We start from the raw sequence: 9,403 nt of genomic DNA on the forward strand, positions 1-9,403 counted from the left end.
TAAATCTCCATTTTCTCTCCATACTTTTGTGTTTAAGCTTGAAAGGTGGATCTTGGTGAGGAAAGGCTTGAAGATCAAGAAGCTTTGAGCAAGGAACAGTTGGCGATCTGAAGTCTACCTCAGTTAATCATCATTTGAAGGTATCAAGTCATCACCTCGAGCTTCTTCTCGCTAGATCCCTTTTATATTTGAGTTTTGGGACCATTTTAGGGAATTTGGTGTTGCATTTCGAGTGATGAACCAAGATCTGAAGCTACAACTTTAGATCTAGGCTCATCTTGGCTCTTATCATCATAAAGTCTCGGTCTTTAGCATGTTGGTGAAGCTCTTTTTCCTAGAACCTCTTCTTTAGCTTGATTTAAGTCATTAGCACCTTGCATGCACGTAAAGTTTGCAACTTTACGTGATAAACATGCCCTAGTGGCTTAGATCTGCAGTTTGGAGCCTTAGATTGGCTTAAATAGCATCTGTATGGATGAAGGACTGAAGGGACTCGGCGAGTCGTATGAACGACTCGGCGAGTCCGATGAAGATTGCCTTAGGCTCGGCGTGTCAGACGAGTGACTCGGCGAGTTGACAAGTTATGCAAGGAACTCGGCAAGTAGATAAGGGTACTCGACGAGTTGAGGTCAACATGGACTATTGACCGTGACTGTTGACTTTGACTTTGACCAAGGGTTGACCAGTTGGCTTATGAGGGTATTTTGGTAAGTTGAATATTGATAGAAAAGGACATTGGTGAATATAGGTGTTGGAGTTGGAGCTACATCTGGAGGAGTTTGACACTACCTTCCGAGCTACTTGTGAGGTGAGTTATCATCACTATACTACAGGGTCTAAGGCACCAAGGCCGACCCTTTGGATTGTTATCTGGTTATGTTATTCTAGTATGATTTGTTAGAACGGAATCCTAGAGGGTAGGATAATATTATATGGTATGTGGTATGACCTGTTAGACCAGTATCCTAGAGGGTAGGATAATATTATATGATATGTGGTATGATATGTTAGATCGGCATCCTGGTAGATAGGATGGTGTCATGTGCTATGTGGTATGATCCATTAGATCAAATATTGTCTATAAACTTTTATGTGATTATATGTTATATGTGCGCATGTTCCTTTAGCGGTTGAGGTTTATCTGCTTTGTGCGGAGGCCAAAAGACCTGGGCATTCCAACCTGTAGGTTGTGGGACGTGAGTATTCCAACCCAATGGTTGACTGGACCCATAGTATGTTGTTTATGATTATATGTGTAATGTTGTGGTATGGGTATTTGGGGGAACTCACTAAGCTTTCGGGCTTACAGTTTCAGGTTATTGTTTTAGGTACATGAGGGGATCACGGCAAGGCAAAGGCGTGATCGTACAGCTCCTCACTTTTTATGACTTTGTTTCTGGGATACTATGATATGATACATTTTGAAATCAAGTTTTGTAATGGTTAATGGTTTTGGAAATGTTTTAAAAGTTTTAAATTGGCTTGAATTTTATGGGTGTTACAAGTTGGTATCAGAGCCTTGGTTTGAGTGAAATGGAGGAACACTCGTGTGAATCCAGTCTCAAATCAAGGAAAGATTTTCAAAATGATTTTTAAATTGTTTTCAAAATAAGTAAAAGAGGATGCGAAGTGTACGATCAGCCAGAGCCAGTAAGTAGAGCCCAAAATACCATACAAGTTATTTGATATTATGTGATATGTTAGAACATCATGCTAGTAATAAGATAGGGATCCTCAGGAATCGTATGATAGAATTGCCTGATCTTTGATGCCTTATCTTATGTAGAGTGCCTCAATTGATTGTTTGTGACTCTTTCGCGTGTGAACTAACTATTGGGTGAATACTCTAAGTCACATGCTACATGGGTTAAATGGTCTCAGGGTAAGGGATTTGGTCCTGCTGCGCAGCTCTTTTCTGAGTCCAATCGTTGTGGGATTAAATCTTTTAGTCTAAGATTGTTTAAGCCATGCGGTATGTGATTTTATTCATGTAATAGTTAACTGGCACCAATGGAGGGTCGTGTGGCAGTTGGTAGATGGGAGGGTAGTGAGAGGCCGGGAGGCTAGTTATGAGATATTTAGCATTCCTCTAGGAGTGAGGATTTATCGCTCGCTATGTATATGTATATTGTCGGGTGTTGTGGTGATACTTGAGACAAATATGGATAGGTGTGGGAGGTAGTATGAGCCCGTACTACTGAAAGCACAAGACCCATACGCGTATAAAGGAAGTCACAACCCCTAGGGTTTGGTTGGGAGTAGGTTCCCCGTCGTGTATGCAGATTATCTGATATCTTCCTGGTATATGTTTAGTATGGTGATGGCGAATCGATTTGAGGCGGGATCCAGATCAGGATCGGGAGCGAGTCGCCAGGATAGGCCGGTATTGTCCGTCAATCAGATACAGGAGATGATTTCTGTGGAGGTTTCTCATATTTTCCAAGAAGAATTGTTCGGTGTTGTAGAACGGGTCACCGCTAGGGTGATCGCCAAGTTCGAGGAGCAAGTTGCAGCGTTGCAATATGTGAGAGATGTTGCTACCGGGATGACTACTACGGGAGTGCCGATGGTGGGGTCACAACTAGGAAATAGGAGGAGGGACTTTTCAGCAGAGGACGAAGAGTTGGAGATAGCTAACCTAAGTACTGGAAGTCAGGAGGGTCAGGAGGTGTGTGGCAATTGTGGGGGAACCCACGGATTTGCTTGTCACAAATTCAGGTGCTACAAGTGCGAGGAGAGAGAGAATGTGCAACGGGATTGCAAGAAGGATCAGATATGCTTTCACTGTCACCAGCCAGGTAATTTCAGGTCCAGCTGTCCTGCGTTGAGGACAGAAGGAATTCAGATTCGAGCGGTCATCGTTCCTCAAGAGGTCAAGGTCGAGCCGCAAGAAGTCTCTGGTATGTAATTGGAAAACCCCATTCTGTAATAATATTGTGGTCAAATCGTCTGTGATCGGTATTTATTTTGTATTGGAATATTGTTGAATATGGATAAGCAGTAATTTCGGGTTAGTTGCCTGTTCTATCGGATCTATGTGTTGCGGAGTTTCATGAGTTGTTAGGCCATTGGAGGTGTCAGGAGAAATTTATTATCAAAGGATTGTAGGTGATTAGAGTTCAGGGATTCATTAGAAGAGGGGAGGTAGAGTGATTGATTAGAATTTTATCATCTATGGCAAGGGTTGTGCCCATTTAGTTTTTTGAGTTCGAAGGACTGAGCAGGCTTGTGACCCCAGGATCAGACTGTATTCCAGCTCGGGTTAGTTGGTTGCAGGGATTGAGATATTATTTCAGCACCGGTAAGCGCATGTGTGTCGATGTGGCATAAGTTTTTTGTGAGGTCGATTTGCCTTGGATCTCTTGTATTAGGCGGTAAGGATTGATTGTGCGGCCTATTGCACTTCTAGGATTGTAGACTCTGTTTTGGGAGTGGTTTGTAGCTCGGTTTAGGGTAGAGGTTGCTTCAGCTGCTGCAGTTCAGCTGTAGATGTTTAAGCTGGTAAGTGAGTCAGGGTGCGAACCCAGCAGAGAATGATTCTAGATCCCAAGAGCGGGAAACATGTTTGGAGCATCTTGGGAAGAAGGGTATTATGTGGGAGGTCTGTGGATAGGGTTCCACGGGATGGTTATTCAGCTTTGTCAGGATTCAGTGGTTTTAGCAACCGTTAGTGGTTGACGGACTAAAGCGCCACGGGAAGTAACTCTTCGACGAGGTATTAGTTGGAGCATCTACCTTTTGGTCTCCAGGACTTCAACGTGGAGTCATCTAAGCATTAGGGACTGTCGGTTTCACTGGGATTTAGGAAGTATTCATCTAGTTATTAAAAGCGTGTGATCATTTGGGGCGGCTAGTAAGGAGTACTAGTTGGTGAGGTCATATTGTCATCAGATCGATCATTGGAAGTAAGAAGGATTGGGAATTCTCAAATTTCCATGTATTGTGAAGACTTATTTGAATCTAAGTGGGGGAGAATCGAACCGGAATGCAGAAGCAGGATCGGTTTTGAAAATAGGATAAGTTTCGCATCGTTGTCAGGAAGGAAGACAACCCAAGTGGCTGCTTGGTTTGAGTGTTGTGTGAGTTGGGAGTTCGGTAAAGCTCCCCAGCATGTGAATCACGTCTTCTCGGCGATTGATAGCAGAACTTGGGGAAAAACAGGATGAGATTCTAGCCATGAATTATGTTCAGTTGTGTGTTAGGTCGACCGATTGATAGCAGAACTTGGGGAAAAATAGGATAAGTTTCGACCGGTATGGAAGTGTTGTAAGACTGCGGGGGTAGCCATAGCATTCACTAGCGATCAGTTAGTATGGGAAGTGTTGTAAGACTGCGGGGGTAGCTGTAGCGTTCACTAGCAACAGATAGTGTGAGAAGTGTTATAAGTCTGCGGGTGTAGCCATAGCATTAACAAGGTTAACAAATAGAGCTAGAGTGATGTAAGTTTGTAGGTGTAGCCGTAACATTCGCTAGGTTGGTAGATAGTATGAGCGCGTTGCTAGGACGCGGAGGGAACAATAGTATCCACCAGTTCGGATGTAGCAGTAAGGATATGGAAATCCACGGATTGGTTATGGGTTTCCCCATAGGGATTAGACCTGGGTAAACTAGCGATAAGACTGTAGGAATGCCACTACAGTTAAGAGATCAAGGAAGCAAGGAATTGCTTAAGGTCGTTTGTGATATAAGTCTACCGTTAGTCAGGTAGCAATTACTTTTACCCTTTGATTTGGTGACGTCGGAATTTGATGCATGGATCTGATAGGTTGGATCAGGAGGTTGTTAGAGTCACAAAGGCATGATATCTAGTGCCAACTAGTTCCAGGGAAGGATTTCGTTCGGAAGTCGTGTGAGGCAACTATGTGGGAAGCCTTTAGCTCCGCGACTGGGCCGGAACCCGGTATTTCAGATGAGTGTTACTCGGTTGTGAAGAATCAGAGGATTTTGGATGAGATGCAAGGATAGGTCCTTGGATTTCAAGTTATGTGTTAGACCCGAGTTATGTATAAAGTGGTATTCCAATCTAGGGTATTCCATCATGAGGATAACCGGACCCTACGATTGAGTGGAACTAACGTGTTTGGTATTCCAACCCGAGGGTTGATTGGACCAAACATGTGCGTGATACGAGGGTATTCCATCCTAGGAATGACTGGAACCATCGTAGGCATGCCTGGTATTCCAGCCTGAGGCTGATTGGGCCAGGTATGAGTATTTGTGCTTATGAGCCGATTATTATATGTATAGCGGTGGATTCTCCGCTTGTGAGTCAGATCAGAGACGCCCAGTTTGAGGGCATTCGACCGGAGAATTAGAAGCTGGAGAGGATCAAGGGTGAGAACACCCGGTTTGTGCAGGATAGTCGGGGATTATTGACTCGATGCGGTCGGGTTTTGGGCTCCGATGTCTGGTGGGGTCAGACAGACAATCATGGAGGAGGCTCACAAGTCTCATTTTTCTATTCACCCGGGGGTCACCAAGATGTATAGAGACCTGAGTTTGAGTTACTGGTGACCATGTATGAAGGGAGAAATCGCTTGGTACGTCGAGAGGTGCTTGACATGTAGGATGGTCATGGCTGAGCATCAGAGGCCGCATTGCAAGCTGCATCCCCTGGAGATTCCCATGTGGAAGTGGGAACATATGACGATGGATTTTGTTACCAAGTCTCCGAGGACGGCGAAGGGGCTTGATGCTATATGGATCATCGTGGATCGATTGACCAAGAGTGCCCATTTCTTGGCCATACAAGAGAGTTCATTGGCCGAGAAGTTGGCCGACGTGTATGTCCGCGAGATTGTTGCTTGCCACGGAGTCCCAGTCTCCATTGTCTCCGATCGAGATGTTAGATTTACCTCCCGCTTCTGGCAGAAGTTCCACGAGGAACTGGGCACGCGGTTTTATTTTAGCACAACATTTCACCAGTAGACCGACGCTCAGAGTGAGCGGACCATTCAGACCCTTGAGGACATGTTGAGGGCGTGTGTTGTGGACTTCGGTGGGAGCTGGGATTCCCACCTACCCCTTGCAGAGTTCGCCTACAACAACAACTATCATTCCAGCATTGGCGCTCCGCCTTTCGAGTTATTGTATGGGCGGAGATGTCGCACCCTGGTTTATTGGGGTGAGGTCGGACACAGGGTGATGGGTCGGACGGAGGTAGTCTTGCAGACTACCGAGAAGATTCAGCAGATTAGGCAGCGGCTGCAGATCGTTCAGAGTCGGCAGAAGATTTACGCCGACCGCCGCCGATCCGAGTTAGAGTTTCAGGTCGGTGATATGGTACTCCAAAAGGTCCCTCCCTGGAAGGGTGTGATCCGCTTCAAGAAAAGGGGAAAATTGGGTCCCCGATATATTGCGCCGTTCAGGATTGTTGCCAGGATTGGCAAGGTCTCTCCCCGGAGGAGCTTAGTCGGATTCACAGCACTTTCAATGTTTCACAATTGTGAAAGTGTGTTATGGACCAGGAGGCGGTGGTATCCTTGGATGACATTCAGTTCGATGAGCGCCTGAACTATGTTGATAGGCCCGTGGCCATACTAGGGACGAAGGTGAAGATTCTACGGAACAAGGAGATATCTTTGGTGAACGTACAGTGGGAGCTTCGTAGGGGATCCGAATGGACGTGGGAGCCGGAGGCTGAGATGCGGGAGCACCATCCGGAGTTGTTCACCGCAGCAGACTTCAAGGGCGAAGTCTAGTTCAAGTGGATGAGAATTGTAACGCCCCGATTCTCAGGTATTGATAGTATGACTTTAAATTTCAAGTTTTAAGGTCAACTCGACGAGTGGATGTCCTGACTCGTCGAGTAGGAGCGTGATTGGGCCACATATTTAAGTGACCAACTCGCCGAGTCGGAAGAGTGACTCGACGAGTTGGAGCTGGAGGGTGAAACCCTAATCCCTAGGGTTTTGCACCCTATTTAAAGGATCCTTTGCTCCCTTAACCTTCCCTTACAGCCCCTGTGAGTCCAGAAACCCTAAATCTCCATTTTCTCTCCATACTTGTGTGTTTAAGCTTGAAAGGTGGATCTTGGTGAGGAAAGGCTTGAAGATCAAGAAGCTTTGAGCAAGGAACAGTTGGGTATCTGAAGTCTACCTCAGTTTATCATCATTTGAAGGTATCAAGTCATCACCTTGAGCTTCTTCTAGCTAGATCCCTTTTTATATTTGAGTTTTGGGACCATTTTGGGCATTTGGTGTTGCGTTTCGAGTGATGAACCAAGATCTGAAGCTGCAACTTCAGATCTAGGCTCATCTTGGCTCTTATCATCATAAAGTCTCAGTATTTAGCATGTTGATGAAGCTCTTTTGCCTATAACCTCTTCTTTAGCTTGATTTAAGTCACTAGCACCTTGCATGCACGCAAAGTTTGCAACTTTACGTGATAAACATGCCCTAGGAGCTTGGATCTGCAGTTTGGAGCCTTAGACTGGCTTAAATAGCATCTGTATGGATGAAGTTCTGAAAGGACTCGGCGAGTCGTATGAACGAATCCGTAAGTCCGATGAAGATTGCCTTAGGCTCGGCATGTGAGACGAGTGACTCGGCGAGTTGGCAAGTTATGCAAGGAACTCGGCGAGTAGATAAGGGTACTCGACGAGTTGAGGTCAACATAGACTGTTGACCGTGACTATTGACTTTGACTTTGACCAAGGGTTGACCAGTTGACTTCTGAGGGTATTTTGGTAAGTTGAATATTGATAGCAAAGGACATTGGTGAATATAGGTGTTGGAGTTGGAGCTACATCTGGAGGAGTTTGACACTACCTTCCGAGCTACTTGCGAGGTAAGTTATCCTCACTATACTCCGGGGTCTAAGGCACCAAGGCCGGCCCTTTGGATTGTTATCTGGTTATGTTATGCTAGTATGATCTGTTAGAACGGAATCCTAGAGGGTAGGATAATATTATATGGTATGTGGTATGACCTGTTAGACCGGTATCCTAGAGGGTAGGATAATATTATATGATATGTGGTATGATCTGCTAGATCAGCATCCTGGTAGATAGAATGACGTCATGTGCTATGTGGTATGATCTGTTAGATCAAATATTGTCTATTGACTGTTATGTGATTATCTGTTATATGTGCACATGTTCATTTAGCGGTTGAGGTTTATCTGCTTTGTGTGGAGGCCAAAAGACCTGGGCATTCCAACCTGTAGGTTGTGGGTTGTGAGTATTCCAACCCGATGGTTGACTGGACCCATAGTATGTTGTTTATGATTATATGTGTATTGTTGTAGTATGGGTATTTTGGGGGAACTCATTAAGCTTTCGGGATTACAATTTTAGTTTATTGTTTCAGGTACATCAGGGGATCGCGGCAAGGCGAAGGCGTGATCTTACAACTCCTCACTTGTTATGACTTTGTTTCTGGGATACTCTGATATGATAGATTTTGAAAACAAGTTTTGTGATGGTTAATGGTTTTGGAAATGTTTTAAAAGTTTTAAATTGGCTTGAATTTTATGGGTGTTACATTTTTTGTTGAAGAAGAAGAAGATTGTTGTTGGCGACGTTGTGGATGTCGCATATCATATACATGGCCCGCCTATTAAAAAATCGTCTCAGCCGACTAGGTTATTGAAACCTTCAGAATATCTACACTCTTCGTACGTTACGGTAAGTATGTTAAATTTATATGTAATATATTTATATTGCAATTTGGATAATTATTGACTACATACATAATTCAGATTCTATCGACCCCCCGATACCGTAGGGGTGGGGTAATACATAACCCACCACCACCTGTAGTTATGAGCGAGCCCCCCCCCCCCCCCACTTTTATTGGAGCCATACATGATGTCGGGTTGTAATCGGTCCTCTTTGTACATGTGAAACAAACAGAATGTATAAAGAAAGATTGAAGGAAATGTTTTGGGATCTCCTATTTTATATGATAGACTTGGGATTTTCAGATCAAGTGGTAAGAAAATATTTCTTAAATGTAAAAGTGCATTAATTATTAGTTCCTTGTGTTACATTTAAATATAACTGCATTGCGTTGGCATTTGAGGAAGGTTATTGAATGACTGGAGTCTGAACAATGCTCGATGGACAATCATTCCACCGTCATTTTTTTGTGCATTCGGGGCGTACGAGTGGGCATCACATGCACCGGTACATTCGTTAGATCCCTTCGACGGAGGTAAATGGTTGCTAGAAGTTGACCGCATGAGTAACATATTTCATATCCGTTGCTTTTGGTTAATAAAAATCAAATTCATATTACACTAATTAAACTTTATAATTAATTACAACGTTTGCATGTTATATATATATATATATATATATATATATATATATATATATATATATATATATATATATATATATATATATATATATTCCAATCTGCATTAATACTCATCATTGGGTACCTAGCGAGTTCTAGAT

This window comes from Lactuca virosa, chromosome 3, assembly GCF_052849685.1.
Source record: "Lactuca virosa cultivar CGN04683 chromosome 3, Lactuca_virosa_CGN04683_v6, whole genome shotgun sequence".
NCBI classification, from domain to species: domain Eukaryota; kingdom Viridiplantae; phylum Streptophyta; class Magnoliopsida; order Asterales; family Asteraceae; genus Lactuca; species Lactuca virosa.